Source organism: Lissotriton vulgaris, chromosome 1_1, assembly GCF_964263255.1.
Source record: "Lissotriton vulgaris chromosome 1_1, aLisVul1.2, whole genome shotgun sequence".
NCBI classification, from domain to species: Eukaryota; Metazoa; Chordata; class Amphibia; order Caudata; family Salamandridae; genus Lissotriton; species Lissotriton vulgaris.
This window is the reverse complement of record NC_141685.1, coordinates 75,250,260-75,274,835: the sequence shown is the minus strand read 5'-3', so window position 1 is coordinate 75,274,835 and position 24,576 is coordinate 75,250,260. Positions and strand designations below refer to the sequence as shown.

General features: G+C 46.5%; 1 protein-coding gene across 1 annotated transcript in view; it reads right to left on the bottom strand.

The window, feature by feature from the left end:
- Positions 1–24,576, bottom strand: part of LOC147737382 (uncharacterized) — a 91,042-nt gene that overhangs the window by 4,937 nt on the left and 61,529 nt on the right. The gene's annotated exons all lie outside the window — the stretch shown is intronic.

The following is a 24,576-nucleotide window of genomic DNA, read 5'->3' as shown; positions in this document are numbered from 1 at the left end:
ATTGAAACATAATGGAATGAGAATTCACAATGTTTAACTAGTTGTAAAAGACATTTCGGGGGAGATTTACCAAATCTCCACACAAAGCAGCGCAGCCCTCCCCCCGCGAGGCTGCGCTGCGTGGCGCGACAGGAAGGGAACAGGAGAGCACCATATTTTCAAAGATACGGCTCTCTCCGTCCCTTTCCCTTGAGCCGGCACTGATTACAGCGACCCTGCATCAAGCACACACCTTAGCACCAGAGTGCTAAGGTGTGTGTGTGTGAGTCCAGCATCGGTTTTGTACAGGAAGGGCACCCTTCCTGTGCAAAATACTAGATATGGGAGAAAGCTTTTCCCAATTTGTATGCGTGTTGCACAGTGCACCACGCATGCAAAGTCAGAAAAGGAAGGAGAAATTAAATCATTTTTCCTTCCTTGTGTCTAGTTTAAAAGGGTGCAGTTTTCTCATGCTAAACCCATTCTACTGATTTTGGTAAAATGGGTTTAGCATGAGAAATCTTGCACCCCCCTTGGCAGGTCCCAATGTGTGAAGTAATGCGAAGCAGTGCTATGCGCTGCTTCACATTACTTTTAAATTATTTCCAGCGCTAAAAAAGTTTAGCGCTGGAAAGTAACTTAGGAAAAAATGATTTTGCGCTGTTTCGTGCCACTTTTATGATGCAAATACGGCGCAAAATATTAGTATATCTCCCTCTTCTTCCTTATCGCCTTTAAAACTTAGCAAGAAATATTTCATCATACACAGATATTTAACTAAAGGTTCTGTTGATCAGGTGATATCTCATTAATGTCTGAAAAGGAGGTGATTTAACAGTGTTCACAGAGTAACTGAGCAAAGTAAGGGCGCTCACAGAGCACCCAAGTGCTTGAGGTATAGCTTAAGATAGACGCATGTGGTCAAGATTTCATTTAAACAACAATAGAGTTTAGAACAAGAGATGGATCAGGCTGGGCTGCAGAATTTCCAGCTCTTCATGAAGTATACAACAAAAGTAACTCCATTCAAACAATTCTTCTAATTCTTTCCGATTCACTTAAGAACATTTAAAATACCAACACCTGTCTTTACTCGCTGTTCATAAGGCACCATTTAAAATACCAACACCTGTCTTTACTCGCTGTTCATAAGGCACCTTTGACACTTTCAACAGCTCCCTTGGTTCAAGCACTTCTGGTTTCTTCTAACCTGGAAGATTAGAACATTATTGTAGGTTGAGGGGGAATTCCTATCGCCATAACATCAGTCCATCTCCTTGAAACTAGTGCAGCTTACAGAGCCTGGTTCCGGCCTGAAAGACAACTTTAATAAGCAAGTCTTTAGTTCTTCCTAAAATAGATAAAGTTCGGTAAGATGCAGCTCCTTCCTGGGCTTTTGTGTAAAACAGAGCGAGGGGTTCACTGTAAGGCCCGTCCTTTACATTATGAGCGCAGATAAGGCAAACAAACGTTGATTCATATAATTTAATATTCAACGATATCAGTAATTTAGTACTTATGGAGAATCCATCACAACCAATAATTTACCTGTCATATCCCCGCAGCAGATGTGTGCATATTACTGTTTTTTCCCCCCTTTTCCACCAATTAATGGCATCTGGCATGACGTTGTCCATTTGGGGCCCAGGATGCCACTTTGTGACTGGATGGGCATTTGGCAGAGTGGGAGGAGGTGTCAGTTATCCACAGGTGATGTGGCATTTCTACCTTTCCATATTTCTCATCTTCTAGTTTATCTCATTTCCTGCCCTTCGGTCCCTCTACTGCCCTCTGGCTACTCACTCACTCTGTGGGGTTCATCAGAAGTCAGATAACGGCCTGATACTCACTAAGTATGGGCGAATTTTGCAAATCCGCGGTCCGCAAATTCATGCGAAATCGCAAAAAGTCTGCGAATTCCGCTTATTTTTTTACGATTTCCATCTACTCAACTGGAGTACTTTCTACTGGCTAATCAGTAAGTGCTACCTCGTTGGGTAAATGTATAGTGCTTTTCCTACACTGCAGCTGCGTAAAGGGCTAGAAGATTTGTCTCCACTGACCATGTGTGCCTGTAACTTTGCCACCGCACCAAAAGGCGCCAAGGTCCCTTGAGTGAGCTGTCCATCATAGTTGGGAAAGGGCGGGAAGACGTTTGATACCGCTAGTGTGTGGTGCGGGGCTTCTATGCGTGTCAACATGCCTCTTGTATATAAAGGGTCAGACAGCGAGCAGGGCAGCAGGCGAGGAGAAAGCAGCCTCCTGGTCACACAGATCATTTTCGACAGCAGATATGGGGTTAAAGCACACTTGCCCAGCCTCGACCGTGCTCACTAATGTTTTGGGATGATTAAAACGTTGCTGAATTTGAGCTTCAACTCGGGTACCTGCTTTATTTATATCTGGATGTGCTTCCTGTTGAGGTTTAATTTTTGGCCCACAGGAAGCACTTACAGAGTTAAGGCAGGTGCCCGAGTTGAAGCTTACTTTGTAACCATTTTAGAATGGCGCCAGCTAGCACTCTGGCAGCTTGCCGGCACTATTCTAAAATGGTTACAAAGTTAGCTTCAACTCGAGCACCTGCCTTAACTGTGCTTCCTGTGGGCCAAAAAAAAAATCCGCCTGCTCGCGAATTCGCAAATTTTTCGGCAATTTCACGAGATTTGCGGATTGCGAAATTGCAGAAAATTTGCACATTTCGTGAGCGGAGCGGATTTTATGCCTATACTTAATACTAACAAGGCTGTGGTTCTCACTTCTTCTACAACACTTATTGTGGCCTAGTTTAGAGTTTGTCCAACAGATTATTGGCTCAAAACTAGGGGTGGGCGAAGAATTCAGCTCCGCCAGCGGAGCTCGCAAATTTTTGCCCAGAGTGCGGAGTTCCAAAAAACTCCATGAAGTAATGCAGAATTGAGTTTTTTTCTCAAGCAGTTCTCCAACGGTAAGGTGGTGAGTGCTTGTGAGAAAATATAATGCACTAGACCTCCTCCTGGCGAGATTTCTCATTGCGGTAGGTCGCGGCAGGTCGCGACGACTCGAGTGTAGAAATCTGCCATTCTCGCTGATGAAGCTGCCACTCGATTAGAATATCAATTAGAGCAGCAGAAAGCAGCATCGCCCTCTTGCACAACGCGTAGTGCTGTTCGTGCTGATTTTACAGTGCGGGTTAAACTCCTGGCACTAAAAATCAGTGAGAGCAGCGCAACTTAACAAACTCTGCCACTATCGGAAGTCTGCAGAGTGCGGCGGAGTTTCCCTGGCACTTCGTGGAATTCTGCGGAGTAAAACTCTGCAAACGACGCCAAGGCATTATCAAAACGTGACAGATATCCTGCCTGTCTTATTATATTTGCCACAGGATGTAATGCATTCTTAATGGGCGGGCAGGATACCTGTCACGTTTGTGTCGGAATAAACCATCATCTGAAATCTAAATCAGGCCTTTGATGTACATTGCGTCCAGTGTGGCTAGCTGGGCTTGACGGATCTTGTGGTTTGTGGGTCTTTCACTGCTTTGAGGTCATCGCCAGGCAGACCTTCTGTCAGCTGTGCCCTGTGCAGATCTTCCTTCCAGGCAGGGGCTTCAGTCAGCTGCACCCTGTGCAGATCTTCCTTCCAGGCAGGGACTTTGGTCAGCTGTGCCTTGTGCAGATCTTCCTTCCAGGCAGGACCTCCGTGAGCTGCACCTTGTGCAGATCTTCCTTTCTAGGCTGGGCTTCTGTCATCTGTGCCTTTTGCAGGATCTTCCTTCCAGTCAGGACCTCTGTCAGTTGCGCCTTTTGCAGATCTTCCTTTCTAGGCAGGACTTCTGTCAGCTGTCCCTTGTGCATATCTTCATTCCAGGCAGGACTTCTGTCAGCGGCGCCTTGTGTAGATCTGCTTTCCAGACAAGGGCTTATTTCCTCAAGGATCAGTTCAAAGGTTGGGAGAGGTAGAACTGGTCTAGGAAATCTTCTTTATTGCAGTTCAACTGGTCAAGCTACAGAGCTTGCGCTCTGAGATGAAGGAGAGTCTGGATTTTCTGAGCTATGTGGAACATTAAGACAGTTCTACCGCATCCAGCACATACTACAAGACTCCAAAATTCAACGCTACAAGTGCTGCTCCAAAGTTTCATTCAACCACTGTATCCGAACATCCCCTGGCAAATGCCAACTAGAGAATAAACATCCAGCCTGCACCAGCAGAGCGCAGAAAGCTTTTCAAGCACCTCGAGGTACATGGTCTTTCTCTATCTGTCGTAACTGAAGATGTTAAACCGTGGTAACATCAATCCCCTTTGGCCAAGGTCCTCCATTTTGCTATCAGAATGTGACTCATCCTGCACATGCACAAACCATCTAGTCCATAGTGCATGAAGCTGGGTGGTTCTCACCCAAAAGAGGGCCCTTCACAAATTGCTGGCATTTTCTTACGCCCCCTGGACAGCCGTGGCAACACACAGAACAACTACACCCCCTCAGGGATCACCAGTCAGAATCAGAATCAGAAAATCTTTATTCGGTTATTTACACAAAACAACCATAAAAGCACAATTTGATAAAAACATCATTAAAACCAAATATCTAAAAACCACTTATCCATGAATATAAAACACAGTTAATCTGGTGCAAAGATTTGCAGAAATTCTAGGCATTTTCACCCTCCATACTGTTTCTAAATTTTAGGGCTAATTTTAAAAAGCTGATTACAAATAAAGTGCATTCGTGATTTAGCAGCTGTAAATAACAAAGTGCAGGTCTAACCTGGGTAAAGTTCAATTTATTGAGAAGAGGCTTAAGATAAACCCTCCGAGGTATATCATAAAACGGACAAATAAATAAAAAGTGCACCAAGTCCTCGGAGACACATGGTCGCAGCCGCAGGACGGTAGGACTTGGCCTTGGTGGCTACCTTTTGGAACAGCTAGCAGTAAATGAAAAAGTCCCAGTCAGAACCTAATTAACAAAAAACGGTCAAAGCTCGACATTGGCCAGGACAAATAAGGGTCCAAGCTGAATGTAGTTTGTAAAACAACATATTTTCGGACACTGCTTTTGTTTAGTTCTGCCTCCTCATGCTGTAGAATCTGCGAAAGAGAAAAGGTATTCTTCACAAACTCTACGTCAGCTACGGTGATAGAATCAGGGGACGAGAAAATTTCAGGGCGCCCCAATGCGAGGGAGCAGTTTTTCAGGTATTTTAGCCACGGGATTTTTAACATATAATCCCATGATAAAGCTTCTCTCAGGAGCTGGTGGTTTAACGGTAGATCCTTATTAAGCCAGCATTTCAACCAGCATGTTAAAGGTCGTAGTGCTATGATATCACTTAAATAGGGAGAACCTAGTTCTTTGTGCACTATAAAATTAGCAGTTCCCCTCTGGACCCCCAGCAGCTGTTTCAGGAAATTATTTTCAGCTACCACCAGATCATTAACAGCTGTATGCCCCCATAACTCGCTTCCATAACAGCCTATCGCCACGCTCTTGGCCTGGTAGATTTTTAACAGCACGGCAATTGGCCGTTTGCCCATTTTCCTCACGAAGTTAAAAATGGCCGCGTTAGCCCTGGTTATCTCCCCCTTTTTCCTCTGTACGGCGGGTCACCATTTCAGCTGGTTATCGGACAGGACACCCAGGTATGAAAAAGTTTTAGTTGTAGGAATCTTCTCCCCTTTTACATAAAATGAAAACGTCTTTTTATGTCCTTTGCCTACATTCATTACAAAGGATTTTGACTTGTTAATGGCAAGATCCTGGGATTTCATAAAGCTGAAAAAGGTGTCAAGTAGAGATTGGAGCCCTTTTGCAGTCCTAGCCAACAAAACGGCGTTGTCCGCATAAAGTAGGACAGGTAACCCTTTGCGCCCAACATAGGGATAATCGGTGCCTGTATTTAAAAGATTGTTCTTCAAATTGTTGATGTATAAATTAAAAAGAAATGGAGCCAAGATACAGCCCTGTCTTACACCCCGGTGTACTCCAAATTCCCTGGTTACCTTCAAGTCCTGGGAATATTGTACATTGGCCCGGGTGACCTGGTGTAAATCCGCCAAAAAGTTAACAAGGTTCTGTTCCACCCTCATGTTTCCCATAGCCTCCCATAACTTGGCCCGGTTAACACAGTCAAAGGCTGAGGAGAGGTCCATAAAGGCCATATGAATTGTGCCCTGACGTGCCAAGGTGTATTTTCCCAAGACCATGTACAGGTTGAGGCACTGTGAAATGGTGGAGTGACCTGGTCTAAAGCCATACTGAATTGGAGAAATTATATTGTTTTCTTCAGCCCAGGCTGTTAACCTGTTCAAGATTACACCTCCCACTACTTTGACCACCAAGTCAATTAAGGATATTGGCCTGTAGCAGGACGTGCTATTACGGTCCCCTTTTTTAAAAACTGGGACTGTCGTGGATACCCCCCAGGACTTTGGGCATCCGTGATCAGCAACTGCATCAAATACAGCAGAAAGAACAGGCGCCCACAATGATACCCTTGATTTAAAAAGGTCCGGGGGCAGGCCATCAGGCCGGGTGCTTTATTACTGGATAGGCCCATAATACCCTTCTCCACCTCATGAATAGAAAATCGCAGAGGGTTGTCTCCTGGATCACCTTTTTTATGTTCTGGCTGTGGCATATCGCTGTTAAAAATAGAACTAAAATGGGAGACCCACTCTTCTTCTCATATATGGGTGCCTACAGAGGAATCGCCTGGGGATTCAAACAAGGGTTTGTTTATAATTCCCCAAAATGTTGCACTGTTTCCAAGAGTTATGGGATCCAACAGATTTTCCCAAGTGGAAGCTTTCACTTCTGCTTTACGTATAGCCAAAGCCTTTTTATAGCTAAGGCGAGCTGCCCTGATACTTAGCGGGTCCCTCGGTCTGGCCTTTAGAGCCGTCTTTAAATCACGACTTGCCTTAGAGCAAGAGTGATGGAACCACTTAGGGTCACTACGGACCCGACCTGTGGAGGGTACGGTTAACATTGCCCCAACTTTTGAAACAATACCATCAAAGGCTAAGAGGATTTCCTGGGCTGAGGGTGCTGGGGAAACGCAGGTTGATAACTCGATATTGCACGTGTTATTAATCTTGTCATACAATGGGCCGAGTTCACCATTACCCACTTTAAGCGTCTTTTGCCATCCGTGCATTTTAGAACCCCACCATCTAACCTTTTTTCCTGCACATTTAAGATCTTGCCTCCTAGATGAATGCAGACTGGATTATGGTCACTAAATGAATTCTCAAAGATTTTAAAGCCTAATATATGGGTGCTAAGGGCACTAGAGAGAAGTATGTGATCAATATAGGAACCCCCCGCACTGACTTTATATGTGGGGACTACATGAAGAATATGATCATCCACCTGGGACATGGCAGTAATGAAATCAAATTCATCCGTTAGATCGTTCAGCGAATTGCCCCGGTGGGTATGATCAAAATGGAAGCCTTCTAGTCTGTTGCAACCCATTGAACCGATTACGGTATTTGCTGGGTTCCCACAGGGATGTGCATTAAAATCCTCTGCAATGACGATCTGAAGTGGAAGTCTCTCTATGTTATCCCTGAGAAAACTGCCTAGTTCAGCAATCTTACAATCCCCTTTTTGATTAACAGCATTATAAAAAATTAATCAAAGTTAATGAATCTTTCCCGTTTTTGACCGTCAGTATTTGAATATCATTATCTCAAAAGGGAAATCTTTTAACAGAACATGTTAGTGCTAAGTCAATGTACACAGCCAAACCCCCTTTAGCTCTGCCGCTCCTGGAAGTCTCGGCTGGCACAAAGAAACTTTTATACCCTTCTATGAATACATTGTTTCCTACCAGCCATGTTCTTGTAGGCAGATTACTGGAAAGGATTTTATAAAAGTCACCCAAATCGGATCATTGATTTTACCCGCTAAACCAACAATGTTCCATGAGATTACATTGTGCCTCATTGCCATTGAATCTGCTGAGGCCAGGACTTCATCCCCTGTAGCTTTTCCAAGTGAAACAGCAAAGCTTGGCTCGGTATTATCCCCTACAACTGTTTTTAGATCAGGGTTAATGTTCCATTCACTTATTGGCATTTGGGTGAGTTCACAAATCTGTGCGGGCAAGGCATTAGCTGACCCTTCGTATGTCTGCAGGTCGTTGGCTGACATCAGGGGTCATGAAAGCTCCTCGGTTTCGTTTATTTCCACCAAGATGCCATTCAGCAGTTGTTTTGAAGCGACCCGTGGGGCTAAATCATGGCCCAGAGCTTCCTGCGCCTTATCCCTATTTACAACAATGTGTCGTGGATCTGGGAAGATATCTGTTGTTGATGTTAAGATCTTTTCATTGAGTCAATCCACTCCCCCGAGGCCTTCATGCTGATGGAAGGCATCAAATTGATTGAAAGTGGGTACCCTATACTGGGTGTCATAGTAATCATGGTGTCCACATCCAAAAGTATAGTTAGGGCGCATAATGCCATGGGCCAGTGAAAGGTTGTCGTAATAAGTGTAGTACCTAGATCTATGTGGGTACTGTCGGTGTGTATTCCTTTGAGCCATGAGGGGCGGGGGATAAAAGTAGCTGAGATCTACTGTTTGGATCCTACTTTCTAGATCACCTTCCCTCCAGCCACTAATGTAGTTTGCCACCTGCCGGTCTTTGAAATTTATTACAATGCAGTCACCTTCATAATTCTTTTTCCTCTGTCCCACCCAGTTTAATCTTCTAACATGTAGGATTTGTCCATTTAGAGAGGGTGGAATGGGCCTGTATCTAGTAAGCCAGTGACTAACCTTATTTTTTTAATAATAGATGACCTTCAAACTTCCCTACATCTAAAGTGGGTACTCCTATCATGACCACGGTAAAGGGGTGGGATTCCGGAGGTAAGTCAATACATGAAAACTTGCTAACTAGCGCTTGTAGGAGAGTAGGGCCTGCTATCCTATGGTCACCCCAAATTTTTGCTTTTTGCTTCACTGGTTTATGACTTAATGTGGCTGTGGGCCTGCTAATCAGACCCACAGCCTGCTGTTCTCTCTCCAAATTACTGCCAATGCACTTTAGGTGCATTACGAATTGGAACTGGTTCACCTTATTGGCCCCTGTAACAGTGTACCCTAGGTACCCAGGGCATAGGTGTTTCCAAGGCCTACCAGGGGCTGCAGCATGCATTGTGCCACCCCTGGCCTGGCCTCCATATTTGACACAACTGGCTGATCACTCAGCTGGGGTAAGTTGGTGTAATCACCTCTTACTTAGGTACAGTATGTCTGTGCCTAACCCTAAACTGGACACATATGTTCCTATCAGCCACTCCTATGGAAGGCCTCATCAATCCTGGAGGCAGAGTGCTTGGAAATATGTGAGATGGTGCTCTAGCATGAGCTGAGCCTGTCTGCAGCTGTCGGGAACCACTCCCTAAGCTGTTCCGGGATATTGCCATACCATATACTCTTAAGTGCATTATAATCCTCGCGGTTAAATGCTATCTTTGGTTTGGCTTTATCAAAACATGTCGAGTAAGGTGTCATACGAATTGGAATACTATCCCCTCGACAGTTCTGTCGACGGGGATAGCATTCCACCCTTCTAGAGGGACACGACATGTGCGTAGCCTTAACCCCGGTTAAAGTTAACCAGAGCCTCAGCATCACAAAATGGATGCTGCCACCACAGACACAAGTCTGACCTCCTGCTGCTGGGAGTCCTTCCAGCGAGGGAGGCTTGGACAAAGGGTTTCCTGCCTTGGGAGGTGCGAGCACCACCCCAGACAGGATTTTGTGTATTGGATAGGACAGGGTTGAATAGATTGAGACATGCCCGGGGCACACAAGGTGTCCCCGTGCATAAGCCAGTCCAAACCGGTCCTGGGACTTTCCAGACCCAGGCCTGGCGAGGAGCTGGACAAAGGAAAGGGGGTGTAACCGCCCCCCTTCCTGGTTCCTCCCAGAGGAGGGACCTAGTAGGTGATCCACCCCTCAGATTGGGAATAAGAGTGGGAGCAGTGCCATTGCACAGCAGATCATCCTGAATCAACTTGAAATACAGAAGAAGACCGGACTTCGACATTCTGCTGCTCAGAAGACTGAAGAGAATCTCCCTTGTGGCCTAGGAGTGGCCACCCTGTGAACACAGGCACCAACCAGCAACTCGACGTCTGCTTTGCCGCCGCCTCCCGCCGGAGCCCGAGCCCAGAGCCCGACAAGACCCAGACTCCCAGACCTCTTAGAGCCTGATCCACAGTCCCTGCAAAGAAGGGACCCGTGGAGGCACCGAGTGACGTGGGACCGGACATCTTGGAAGACACTCGAACAGCTGACTGCGCAGCATCTGAGGCATCCTCGACGTTGTGCTTTGGGGACTGAGAACCCCCACTACCGAGCAGCCCTTGCACCGAAGATCAGCCCCCCAGCATCTCCACGATCTGCGTGGGGCCCTTTTGCATTGTGCCACTCGACGCGCCATCCCGGCCACTAGCCACGTGGTCAGCAGCCATCTTGGCGACGAAACCGACAAACTACACAGCGGGTCTGGTTGCTCCAGACTTGCCCAATCTCCTGTGAAAAGGAGCACTCGCTCTGACCTTGCTGGTCCGAGTGTTAAGCATCTTTCGATTCCTGCGTGGCTTGCATTAGCCAAGGCCTGTTTGCTCCGATCAGGTCGCCGACACCGCCAACAGCGAGAAGCCTGCGTGGGACAGCTCGTGACCGACTCCTGGACGTCCTCGACCCGCGGTGTCCACGTGGCTGCAGAGAGAAGCTACCCGACAACTCCTGTTTGCACCCGACATCGCCTGGTTCCAATCTGGTTCCACGGTAGTCACTGGCTAGTGACTTTGAACATTGTCCCCTCTGCTTTCAGGTCTTCACATCTTCAGATCCACCCTTGGATCCACCGGAACTCTTCACATCGAGCCGCCTGCAGCATCTTCAGCTCCAAGCACCATCGACCAGCGTGACGAAACCCGACACTACTTCGACCCTGTGCACCCGCTTCCTGTGGGTGAGGTAACTCAGCTCCGCCGGTGTTCCTACACTGGTACACATCTCAAGGGCCTGTGTCTTAAGTTTCAGCGTTCTAGGTCACTCGGAAGGTTCCTAACTCTTTAACTTTGTACTTTTTACGCACCATAGACTTTACATTGGAAAGTGCGTGCACTTTGAACATTGCACCCGAGTCCCGCGGGCCTTTCCCGACTTAGTCACTGCTAGTCTCGAATAGCTCCAGCGATTCCCAAGTCCCTAGGCCTGTTCCCTTTCCTATTGGTATCTCTTATACCACTTTCTTAGTATATGGTTTAGGTGGCCCCTAGGGCTCATCCATATTGTGCAACTTTTGTGTATTTTAAACTGTCTTGTGATTTAACGCTTGTGCTTCTGTGCTCATAAAGAGTCCAGGGGATTTTATAGTTAATAAATCAATATATATTTTCAATATATATCTGTGTGGTGTCCCTTTCATTTGGTATTCAAGGGGGTTGTGTATGGTATTACAGCTGGCTTCACATGCCTTTCAGAGTTTAGCCTAAGACTGCTTTGTCCACGTTACCACTAGGATAACTGGTCTACAAGGTTGAATTACAACCAATCATCATAAGGGTTGCTTGGCATGGTACAAAGTGATCACTAAGAATTAGTGAGCATTATATAACAGGCCAACTTCTCACAGCGCTGATCTTTTGGGTTGGTCCTGCTGACTATTGCTGTTGTCGTTGTTCATTCCCTCGGCTGCCCACTCACTCTCACCCCCCCTTCTATAGTTTCTGATCCGGCCTTGCTAGGCAGCACACTTAGGGGAACTGTCTCATCTGTACTCCCTCCTGTTATCACAAGAGAGACCTTGGAAGGCTCCTTGCGCCCCTTGTCTAATGGTTTCGGTAGCTGTGGTTGTTTGGCCAATTTACATGGACCTGATGTAGCTACAGGGGTATTCTTGTTAGTTGAAGGGCACAGCTGCTTGGCTTTGGTTTCATGATGGATCTGAGTTTGGGGAGTTTTAACACGCTCCATCAAGATCTCGTTGTTACGCAGATGAACTTCTTCCATCTTTTCTAATTTCTCATTGGTCAGGTTAGTATAAATATCAATAGTCTCGGGTCTGTACTACTCTCAGAAACTATCAACTGACTTTGGTCTACTGATGTGGAGGGTTTTACTACAATGTTAGAGTCTCTCTGTACTGAGCTCACAGTTACCCCCTGACCATGCCTAAATTTACGCTTAACATATTTCAGTTTTGCCCTAGATTTAATTGCCACCCTCGCTCTTCTTCTAGATGTCAAAGTACCTGCGTTCCCTTTCCCTCGGGTACAGTTATTAGGGAAAGTTGCTTTGTCCGATGGGTCACAAGCAGCGTTAGAGGTACAGACATCCATCACTTCTGCTACCACTAAGGCTTTAGTGGGTATGGAGAGTTCTGCGTTAGTCTGCATGTTAGGGGTCAAGGACAAACCTACTTTCCTGGGTTACGAAATCAAATGGGGGGGTTGGCATGATGGAGTTAGCTGCTTATTCTCTATATCTGGAAAGCCTGCAAAAGATTCCATAAGAATAGAATCTTGAGAATATGCCGTATGGGTAGATGAATTTGCCTGCATGCGCATGTCCTGAGTTCGCTGAATAGAAAGGCACATACTTCTATCGCATTGACAACAACTCCTATGGTCTTTTGGAGCATTCTGTCAATCGCGGTAAGACTTGGAAGAGGTGTGGTAACTTGAGGCTTTCTCCTTGAAGTAGAACGGGTCGACATTGGTGTACATTTGCTCTTACTCATGATGATGGTAATATATCTTGATACAGCTATAAGTGAACCCTTCTACAGGATACCGGAAAGAATTAGTGAACAGGCAGTATGATGTATGTATACAAAAGAAATATATAAAGAGTCACCTTTGTCAATGTTCCAGGGGGCAGAATAGGACCAAGGGGGGTGGCCCAGCCCAGTCTCCTCAGGCCTCTGAAGGCCTAAGAGGGCCCGCCCTTTGCCCGGGCTTCGCCCGGCTCGACCCGCGTGCGTCCCGCGACACGGGGCAATGCGCTCGTTAAATGCGCCTCCTGGCGCTGGTGGAACGTCTGGAAAGAACGCCGCCGCTTAGCCTGCCGGGTGATGTAGTCCCGGGGCGGCGGCGCAAGTAGTTTCGTCCAGTGACTCTTGGCGGTGGCGGCAAGGAAACCTGGGCTCTCGCTGTCCTGCTGCGGCTCTCTCTTGCACTCGGTAAGTGGCCCCCGCTCCTGCTGGGCAATGCGCTCGTTAAATACGCCTCCTGGCGCTGGTGGAACGTCTGGAAAGCGCGCCGCCGCTTAGCTTACGGGAAGATGTAGTCCCGGGGCGGCGGCGCGAGTAGTTTCGTCCAGTGACTCCTGGCGGTGGCGGCAAGGAAACCTGGGCTCTCGCTGCCCTGCTGCTGCTCTCTCTTGCACTCGGTAAGTGACCCCCGCTCCTGCAGGGCAATGCGCTCGTTAAATGCGCCTCCTCACCCTGGTTGAACGTCTGTAAAGCACGCCGCCGCTTAGCCTGCCGGGAGATGTAGTCCCGGGGCGGTGGCGCGAGTAGTTTCGTCCAGTGACTCCTGGCGGTGGCGGCAAGGAAACCTGGGCTCTCGCTGCCCTGCTGCTGCTCTCTCTTGCACTCAGTAAGTGACTCCCGCTCCTGCCGGGCAATGCGCTCGTTAAATGCGCCTCCTGGCGCTGGTGGAACGTCTGGAAAGCGCGCCGCCGCTTAGCCTGCCGGGAGATGTAGTCCCGCGGCGGCGGCGCGAGTAGTTTCGCCCAGTGACTCCTGGCGGTGGCGGCAAGGAAACCTGGGCTCTAGCTGCCCTGCTGCTGCTCTCTCTTGCACTCGGTAAGTGACCCCAGTCCATCTGCTAGCCTCAAGACTCAGATCTTTCAATCTTCTCTGTTACCGTCTTCGGAACGGCCTGTCTCTGGGATTCGTGGACGCTCCACACTCTGAGCTCAAAGTTGCCTTGTAAAACCATCTCATGAGAGTGGAAGAAAAGAACATTAAGTGACACGCACTGCACAGACATGTAAATAAATCTACCATTATCATTCAATGAACCATTGCCCTACTGCTGTTGTTTTGACATGGATGTTTTGCCGTCTATCACAGCAGCTTCTTCATTTAAAATCTTTCTCATCAGTTTGTTTTCCATCTTACCTATTCACCTAAGTACTGTTTCTGACCCTACGACATCTCTGGCAGACATGTTGTGCTGTCTGTTGCTTCATAAATGGGAAGTAGATTGCTACTGCTGTAGTGTAGTTCCTATATTCCCAGTAGGCTCTGTGCATTGGAATATTATATCCTATAGATTAGACGTAGGACTGAGGTCGACTAGGTCTGTTTCAAATATATTAGACTTAATTGAGAGTGCCAGCTAGCTCAGAGGTCACTAGAAACTTTCTCGAATTCACAAGAAGGGATTAGTATCTGACAACCGCATAAACATGACAACTTTGTTTCCCAAGAATAACAAACATATCTCCAGAGTGGCGGAAACAATAGATAGATATTTCATTCAGTCAATCGTGCATGCTTCGTTTCAACAGAGTTTGTAGAGAAATAGAGAGATGGGCATTTTCAATAAAAAGGTTTATTGACCCATAATTCTCCAGCGTTATGGTATAACGATTCATTGAAGGCTGAAAAGTCCAAATGTAAACGTCTGAAACGCCTCTGGAGGAAAGATTATTCTCCTGCAGCTGGCCTAATATACAGGAAGGACCTTAAGCTCTAACACAAAGCCTGCACTAAAACTAGAGCCAAGTACGTGGCGAAGACAATCTCTGAGGCCACAAAAAAATCAAAAACATTGTTCAATCTAGTAAAAGAGTTAGCGGGCTCCAACACCACAGCTAAACCCCTTCCTTTGAATAATGTTCAATGTGAAGAATTGGCACGGTTCTTCACTAATAAGATTGAGACCATCTATCAGGACATCTCCAAACAGCACCAGGCACACGCCGCGAGAAACCCAGATCTTGGCCCTAGGTAGGAGGGCATCTTCCTTTCGCCAGATCTGTCCTATGAGCCACTTACATCCTGGCCTAGGATGAATGTTCAAGGCCTTCAAGATATCTTAGGGAAAGTGAAATCTGGCTCTCTCCAATCGACCCCCTCCCAATTTCCATACTCAAACTCTTGGACACTCCACAACTGTCTGTAATCTGCCAGGCGTTGAATTTATCCCTCTCCACTGCAAAGGTCCCGTCCATGTGGAAACACGCCATGGTCTCACCACTGCTAAAGAAACCAACGGCTGATCCTAAAATCCTGGCCAATTTTCGTCCTATTTCCCTCCTACCTGCTTTCTCCAAAGTTTTGGAGAAACATGTTCATGGTCATCTTGCTCGGTATACGGAGGTGAATGACATACTTCACCCCTCCCAGTCGGGTTTTCGCCCTGGCTTTTCCACAGAGACAACACTGCTTGGGGGGATGGAAAATCTTTGCCTTTTGGTAGATAGAGGAGATTCCGCTGCGCTGATTCTACTTGACCTCAGCACAGCGTTCGACACCATCTCCCACAACATTCTGCTAAAATCTCTCAAAGCATTGGATTGGATAGCATCATTTTTGACAATAAGGACATTTCAGATCACCTCCAACACCTCGTCCTCAAATGTCCATCTATCCCCCTATGGAGTCCCTCAGGGCTCGGTGTTGAGTCCTTTGCTTTTCAATCTATATGTAACCCCTCTTGCCCAGATCGCCGAAGCGGCAGGTCTAAACATGTTCACCTATGCGGATGACTCGCAGATTGTCTTTTCACTCTCTAATGGAGATCAGGACTTCTCCTCTCTTTTGCAGTCAGGCCTTAGTAAAATTGCAACATGGATGAGGGACAATCTGCTCAAACTGAACGGTGGTAAAACGGAGGTTTTAATACTTGGTCCAAATCAGAGTCTCTGGAGCCCAAGACATTGGCCCACAGAAATGGGTTCTTTACCCACTCCGTCGCACCAAGTACGCAATCTTGGCATTATAATTGATAATGGCCTAACTATGGAGCCCCAAGTTATTAATTTAACATCAACCTGTTTCACCATCCTGAGGTGGCTCAGGAAAATCATTTGGATGTTGCCTGATGACACACAGAAGTCTGTGGTCAACGCCATAATCACCTCCTGTTAAGACTACGGAAATGTCCTCTACTTGGGGTCATCACAGGCTGTCATGAGACACCTTCAACTTGTGCAAAATGCCGCTGCAAGATTGCTTTGTAAGTGTCACAGAATGGAACACATTTCTGGTCATCTTACGGCACTCCATTGTCTAAGAATTGAAAACCGAGTCAAATTTAAGACACTGAGTCTTATGCACAGAATCAAATGGGGCAATGCCCCTAGATACTTACAAGCCCTCGCTCACACCTACACGCCTGCTCGTTGCCTGAGATCATCATCTCAAGGCCTTTTTAGTGTGCCCAAAGTGCGTCAAGCTAGGATTGGGGGAAGATCTTTCTCCCTGTTGGGCCCCAAGCTTTGGAATTCCCTCCCTGTGAATTTACGCTTGGAAACTCGTTATGTCCACTTTCACAGAGCCATAAAAACATGGCTTTTTAATCAGTAACTTGCTCCTGCCTCTCTTCAGAGTTTTATGATCTGCTCAATGGCTTAATGTCTCTTTAGCGCCGGGAAACCCTTTTTGGGTAGCTGTCGGGCTTTAAAAGCCCAATAAATAAATAAATAAATTGAACAGTCTTCTTTCTCATACAAGAGAAGTGAACTGCTACAATCGTTAAGCAGACTGCAAAGTATAATGCGTACAGCGAGAATAGTATTATAAAATAATACTGTAAAGCATTGTATGGTTTCTAAGCCATATAAAAATACATACATAAATACACAGGCTAAAATACTCAACTGGTGGTTCTAAAATAATCCTACCCCGATGTACCTAACCTAAGTCTAGTACAAGGGAAGAAGTAAGTATTGTGTAGAATAGGTTTAGATTTCTTTGTCAAGAATCTATCCAAGATTTCTCTAGGTTCTAATCAGCTCCATACCTTAGTTAGAATGAAGGAGGTCTGGTATCTCTGTCTCGGGACTCGATTTCCCAACACCCCGCAAGGGGAGCTTGGAAACACTGGAGCTGGATTCTCGGCAGGAGAAGAGACAGCTTCCTGATCAGTGCGTCAGCTGGAGGGTCGGATTCTTTCGGCACTTGCTTTAGCGAGCTCCGTCGGGCAAGTAGATAGTCGAACTGCTCCGAACCACAGTGTCTTGCTAGAGCAAGTAGAGGTATATTTATACCTTGAAGGTGTCTAGGAATGCCATAGTTTGACATAAATGTCATGAAAGAACCCCTAGGGAATAGTTGTTCTTTGCAAAGTACATAAGTTCTTGGACAAATCAATATTTGAGCAAGGGGAAGTTCCCTAACTGCTAAAGCCGATTTTCCAAGAAATCGTTGTGACGTTTGGTGCGGGTGGAAGTAGCCATGCCTGTGTTTGGTCTGCATGGGATATGTCTAAATAAGGACTTGATTTATATGCCTATATAAGGGCAGTGTGAATCATACCTATGTGGTACTGAAAATTCTGGACCTGTGTTATAAACATCGTCGGATCATGACGAATTTGGTATCAGCAGACCGGAAATGACGAGTGCACTATATATGTGTATTTTCGGCATGATCGAGTGTTGGGATCACCCTTAAACCAGAGTTTTCGTCTCGAACCCTTGGGTTCCAATTTGTGAACGGCATCCATTTTGTGATTGCCCTCACATAGCCAAATGGCTGAGGCCAAACCCGAGTCTGAAGGACACGTACACCTTTGCTGACTCTCCTGTGACCTGGGCAAGCTGACTCCACTGCCTGAAGCCAAACCTGATCGGCCAGCTCCTTCCCCAGTGGCCGAGTGAGATTACTATCAAGGCACAACATATCATAAACCTTTCATCGCACATGAACCATGCCTAATCTTACACACACCTGTCCTTGTTTCCTTCTTTATGACTTGCTTTACGAGGAGGAGGCGCCCGTTTTTATTGGGGGTCCGCCGATATCTGATGGAAATACTGGGCCTTGCCAGGTAATTGATTACGAACTGGACACACTGAAATGTGGGCTTGTCATCATGACTCTGCTTTTTCTTTGTAGTGAAAATATTTGAATGGTAGACTGTAAAATAAGGTATTTGTGCCTAAAGCATAATATTTTGTATGAAAGAAGAAGACTGGCTTTGTAACTTTGAGCAGTCTCCCGAGAACATACATGCCGATGTACTTCTAGGATACCTGTTACTGGCTGCAGCCAATAAATACGATCGTTGACTTCACCTAGAAGACTCGTGTTTCTGTGGTTTGAAACAGGAAGAACTCAAGGTCATAAGGGTGTGCCCCTGACACCACTGGGTTCCGAAAAACCCAGTACCTCAATTGGCGCCCAAGTGGGGCGATTTCAGCGGTACCGGTCCAAGCCAGAGGTTCGTGAGGAGCTTCGTGTGAAAATTCCGGAGGATGGCCAGCCACTTCATGGACCCCTGCATGTCGACGTGGTCCCACGGTCTTTGCTGCGAAGTTCCCCGCTTCCCGATGGCTACGAAGGACTGCTGCCCTCACGATCGCCCTGTTTTGGACCCTTGATGATTTGTAGAGCGAAACGATAGACGAGTCTTCTGGTGACGTCATCGATACCTCAGTTAAGTATAAGTGGAGCGTCTCCCAGTCCTTAGTTTTGTTTGGTATCCCTTCAAGGATACGTTTTGTTTGGAACTTGCAAGCGCCAAAACCGAAGGACTCGTGTATTCACGAGGATATCGTATTCGATAATCCTTTGAAGTTTGAAGCTAGACTAGTGAGCGAAGATGCCTGGTTTTAGCAGACTTGGAAATTTGTTTTGTCTTGGTTGTAGTAGGGATTCCCGATTGGAGGACTCGTGTCCGCTTCCTCCGATTGGAACTCCAACTTATGAATTATACGTGAAGCATGTCGTAGGTCCCATCGCATATAATGAAGTATGGATCCGATACACCAGGAAGGACGGTATTTTAAAATGGCCTCAACATGGTAGTTTCGACACCGACATCCTAGATAATCTAGAGGTTAAACTGTTTAAAAAGAAAGCCCGGCCGGCAATGTTTGACTCTTTCCGCCTATGGCGAAAGGAAGCCAAACAGAAAGAAATAAAATTAGCGAAGAAAAATAAACGAGGTATGTCAATGGTACAAGCGGCTGTTGCGTTCAGGGATAATGAGGAAGAGGAGGAGAGCGAACAGGATAAGGAAGTTAGCGGTAGATAAGTGCTACCCAGTTTTGCCGCATAAAGGACAGGAAACAAAGAAAGACCTTGAAAAGGATCCTTTAATGTCCCACTTATTGAGTTCTCCACCCCCCTATGCGCAAAATGCTACCGCACCTCCGCAACGTTTTGTTATACCACGCCCCGCCGTACAGCCCCCAGTTCTTCCACAACTGCCAGCCCCTCTTCCGCTGGCTCCTGCTCTTCTGGTGCAGCCTCCTCAAGGCCCACCGATCTCTACGACTTTGCCTACTGTCCCGACTGTTTCTCCTAACGCTCCCTCTGCTATTGCCTCTGCTCCGGCCTTACCTCAACCTGTTTTTCCTCCTGTCCTTCCGTTAGCTTCTCCGTCCGTTCGACAGAGAATGGCCAACACTGTCACTAACATTCTCTCACCTTTCTTCGGGTCGCCTAATACGACCCCTAATACGGAACGAAGATAGTTGCGGCGTCAACTGCCTGACTATCGAGAAAGAGAATTACTGAATCGATTAGCGCATAAATGGGTTGCCGACACTGTAAGATATGATGTACAGTCTGTCATGGAAGTCTTCCATCAATGGGAAGCATCGAAGCAGAGATATGTTTTTGAGCAAATGTGTGCTTTCCTCCGTGAAGATTGGGAGGGAAATGATTTGGAGTACGATCGGTCTGAGTTGTGCCTTGTGCGGTTCAAATTCGCAGAGGGTATGATCGTAGGTTCCGATGTTGAGAGAGCGATTGAGACATTGTTATCGTATCGGAGTAAGCGGACAACTTCTCGATCACTATCTGAGCATGATGCACCAGGTAGGAAAAAGGCGCGACAGTATCCGATGCGCGAGGTCCCTCCGGTGTGGAAGGATTGCAGTTCAGGCTGACGTTAACGCTGGAATTTTACCTGTGCCAGCACACTTTCAGCGTGTGTGGGTACATGCTCCCGGGAAACGTGCTGAAGTTTTAGCCATTAAGCAGTCTTTGCCTGATCCGCGCAAGAATCCAGCAGGGTACCATAAAGAGTTGACTCAGACTGTGGGTTCATGTATTATGAATTTGGCAGATATCGACATGTTGTTTGGCAATGTTGTCCCACAACCTATTTGGAATAAGATTCGTCACACAGATCATGTGGTTGAATTAGGTGATACATGGATTAATCTTAGAAACGCCGATAATGGACAAATAGGCGGCGCTAAGCCCGATGATTTGATTACCGAGCTTCCTGGTAAGATTATTGCATATATGAAGCTTTAATGCCCGAATTACGTGTTAATTGGGACAAGTTGTCTGCGTGTAAGCAGAAGAAAGATGAAATGGTGTCCGACTTTTTCACGCGGTTTGAAGAGACTTTTGTAGATCATAGTGGTCAGGATATGGCTACCGAGGGTGGCCAGAGATTGTTCGTCGACAAATTCGTGCATAATTTGCTTCCCGAGTTGTGTGCTAAGTTGAAGAATTCTGAGAGTGCTTGGGCTGTTTCAACGTCAGCGCAGATTCTAGCTACAGCCCAGTACTACAAAAATAGGCGCAAAGATGAGTTAGAGAAAGCGGATAAGAAGACTAAGGAATTAAAAACTAAAGTACTTCTGCAACAAGCCTATCCACCCCGCACTAATGGTCAGCGTGATTATCAGCAGCCTCAGCAATATTCGGGAAACTCGCAAAGAAATGAGTTTTCCCAACAACGTTTACCATATGGGCCCAATCAGTGTGCGTATTGCAGAGAAGAAGGTCATTATAAGAATAGTTGTCCTGTTTTGTTACAACGCATGAATGGTATTTCTGGTGCAAGAGGGCGAGGTGTTCAACAAGCTCCTAGAGGTAGAGGACGTGCAAATATTCCTCAGAACACACGTCCCTTTCCGCCACAAAATTCAATGAATAGCTTTGATCAGCAAGGTAATGCGTCTGGTAGGACGACTCAGTACTATGCCGACGACTACTATGCAGAAGACGAAGGTATGGATGGTAATGATTGCTAGGACAGCCATAGACAAAGAGAGGGAGTTGTTTCAGTTCCAGTAGATCAGAGTGGACCCTATGTCGAGGTGATTACATCAGGTGCGTCCGAACCTTTTCTGTTGGATACTGGTGCTACAAAGAGTTCTATTATGCACTCAAAACTCCCTGGCGCACCTTTGTCTGGCGAAATGAATGTTTCAGTAGGTTTTTCTGGCGCCCCGGTTAGGAACCCGATCTCTAGTCCTATGTCCCTTTCTGTTGGTCCTTGTGAATTCGAAGCACCCCTTATTCTTACGACAGGCTGTGGTGAGAACTTGTTAGGATTGGATCTGTTGAAGAGATTGTATGCGACACTGTATTGTTCTCCTTCGGGAGTACAGCTTACATTGGGTAAGAAAGTGATCTCTCCGATGTATTTGTCAAAGGATAAACTTCCAGTCGAATTGTCTTTACTTCCGGATAATCTTTGGGCTACTGGTCCTAACGATGTAGGCCTTTTAGAAATTCCGCCATATGTTGTGACATTGAAAGCCAATGTTAGAATGCCGCGCATTCCCCAGTACAAGATCTCTAGTGAAGGCGAAAAGGTGTTGTTAGTAGTCATTTACAATCTGATTGAAAAAGATGTAATTGAGGAGACAAGAGGCAACGTTTGTAATAGTCCGGTTCTGCCTGTGATGAAGCGTACTGACCCTTCCCAGCCACCCGTTTACAGATTTGTGATTGATCTTAGAGAGGTAGTTGTGCCACAGTTTCCAGTTGTTCCTGATATCACCGCCCTGTTGACTATGATTCCAGCTTCCGCCACTTGGTTCTCGGTGATTGACCTGAAGAACGCTTTCTTCAGCATCCCGATTGCCGAGGAGAGCAGGGATATTTTTGGCTTCAGTTTAGGAGGCCGAAGTTTCCGCTTCAAACGCGCTCCTCAGGGCTACTGTTAAAGCCCATCCATATATAGTCAGGCTTTAAAAACACAGCTTGATACGATTGTTTTACATGATGGCGCTACCCTTGTTGATTATGTTGACGATTTGCTTGTCACCGCAGATACTGAGGAGATTTGTAAGGAAGCCACGTTGTCATTGTTGCGTCATTTGTCTGGCTTGCACCACAAAGTGTCTCTTTCCAAGCTGCAATATTGTCGACAAGAAGTGACCTACTTAGGACACCTCTTATCGAAGGAGGGAAGGAAACTGACCCCAGAAAGGATTCAGGCAATTGCAAAATTGAGTGTGCCAAGGACACAGAGAGAAGTGCGTGCTTTCTTAGGTATTACCTCTTATTGCAGACAATGGATATCGAACTTTTCCTTGCTGGCCAAACCTTTGGTGGCATTAACTTGTAAAGACACGTCGAATCCCATTCCGTGGTCTGAAGAATGTCAGAAAAGTTTTTCCGAATTGCGTGATGCATTGTGTTCGGCTCCTGTGTTAGGTACCCCCGACTTCAGTAAGCCCTTTACATTGTATGTCCACGAGAGAGAGGGATGTGCATTGTCAGTGTTGACACAGACTTTTGGGGACAAGCAGCGTCCATGCGCGTATTTTTCGTCGACTTTGGACCCGGTAGCTAGAGCGTTGCCGAGTTGTCTGAGAGCCACGGCAGCAGCAGCTGTTTCTATTCGACAGTCTGCTGGTTTAGTGATGAATAACATGCTTATTGTAATGGTCCCACATGCAGTGGACACTTTGTTAAACAGGACCAAGACACAGCACTTAACGAGTGCTCGATTGTCAGGTTACGAGTTAACCCTTTTAGCGAGTAACGGGCACATTAAGAGGTGCAATACCCTGAACCCAGCCACGTTGTTGCCGATTTCAATTGAGTCAGAGAATGTTGAAGAACAACATGACTGTTTCTTTAGGACATAAGAAGAAACTAAAGGGAGAGTAGACCTTAGGGACACTCCTCTTACTGAATGTGATGGTACCTTATGGGTGGATGGTTCATGCTTCAAGCTTCCGAATGGTGACACGACTGCGGCATACGCTGTTACGACTTTGCATACGATTGTTGAAACTGCACGTATTCCACATAACTCAGCGCAAGCTGCAGAATTGATTGCATTAACAAGAGCCTGTGTGCTAGCAAAAGGAAAGCGAGTGAATGTGTACACTGACAGTCAATATGCCTTCGGTGTGGCTCACAGTTTTGGACGATTGTGGCGTGAACGTGGTTTTCTAACTTCGCATGGAGCAAAAATACAACATCGTCAGTTAGTGAATGAGCTTCTTGAATCCCTGACCTTGCCATCACAAGTTGCGATCGTGAAATGCAGTGCGCACAAAAAGGTCACGGATGATGTTGGTCGTGGAAATGCCTTTGCTGGCGAAGTCGCGAAAGAAACGGCAGGGAATGTGATGAGTCGAATGTATGTTGCAGGTCCAGCGAGATGGGTTCCAGACGTAGGCATGTGTGCAGATACGATTGAGAGTGTGAAGTCCATTCAAGCTGAAGCCCAGAGAAAGAACTGAGCATATGGAGAGAGCATACGGGTAGATTGGAATCGAATGGTTGTTGGGTTGAGTTGTCAGAGCATCAGCGATGGTTGTTACACGACGCGTATGTGCCTGCAGTGGTCACAATAGCTCATGGTATGGCTCATATCAGTGTGAAAGGAATTTGCAAGTTGCTAGCTCCAGTATGGCAGAATGCTAGAATTCCCAAGTGTGCAGAGAATGCGGTTAAGAACTGTATGGTGTGTCTGAAATACAATCCTGGTAGGGGAACCCCAACTCCAGCTGGTCATTTTGCTCCTCCTACGTATCCATTCGAGGTTTTGCAGCTAGATTTCATCCACATGGAAAGGTGCAACAACTTGAAATACGTACTCGTTGTTGTTTGTGCCTTTTCAAGATGGATAGAAGCATACCCTCTAAAAGACAGTACTGCCCTATCCACAGCGAGAGCCCTTGTCAAAGAATTCTTCTCCAGATTTGGAATGCCGAGAATTGTCTGGAGTGATAATGGAAGTGAATTTGTGGGTCGAGTGATGAAGAAAGTATGTGAAGGGCTAGGCATACATCAAAAATTATTCCACGTTGCAAATCACCCCCAATCAGCTGGACTAGTAGAGTGCTATAATGGCAAGTTAAAACTCAAATTGGCCAATATTCAAGCGAGTACTGGTCTTAAATGGCCTGACGCTCTGCCTTTGGCACTCCTATCAACAAGAATGACTGTGCATTCTAGAGTGGGACTTAGTCCCTATGAAATTGTGTTCGGCCGCCCGGAGTGCCAAGACCCACTAAATTCAGCGAGATAGAACACCCTGTACTGCTTGATTATCTGTACGAATTGACGGCTAAATTGTGTGTTTTACACCAACAGGTACATGATACTCTACCTCAAGCTACTGAGACTCCAGGACATCCTATCGCTCCTGGCTCCTACGTGCTTATCAAGAATTTCCAGCGGACAAAGAATGAT